This window comes from Austrofundulus limnaeus, unplaced genomic scaffold (genome assembly GCF_001266775.1).
Source record: "Austrofundulus limnaeus strain Quisiro unplaced genomic scaffold, Austrofundulus_limnaeus-1.0 Scaffold35, whole genome shotgun sequence".
Lineage (NCBI taxonomy): Eukaryota > Metazoa > Chordata > Actinopteri > Cyprinodontiformes > Rivulidae > Austrofundulus > Austrofundulus limnaeus.
The window spans coordinates 232,219-232,538 of NW_013952437.1; positions in this window are offsets into that span (position 1 = coordinate 232,219).

A 320-nucleotide genomic window follows, 5' to 3' on the forward strand; every position below is an offset into this window, starting at 1 on the left:
TTTCTTATGAGTTCCAGAAACCTCTCCCAAAGATCACCAATCCCCCCCCACACACACACACACACACACACACACACAATGAACACCATCTTTATCTGTGTTGTCGCTGTATAATTCAGTGTTTAAACTTTAAACTTTTAGGTTGCAGTTTCTGTTCTGCCATCGAGCTCAGTTTGTTGTTAAAATATTTTGTACTATAGATGAATTTATGGTTTGATTTATGTGTTTTTATACTCAGTAAGAAGCATGTTCCTCTGTCAATAAAAACATTTTTTCATCTCAGCCCGTCTCCTTCATGTTGTGAACTGTTTCCAAAAAAC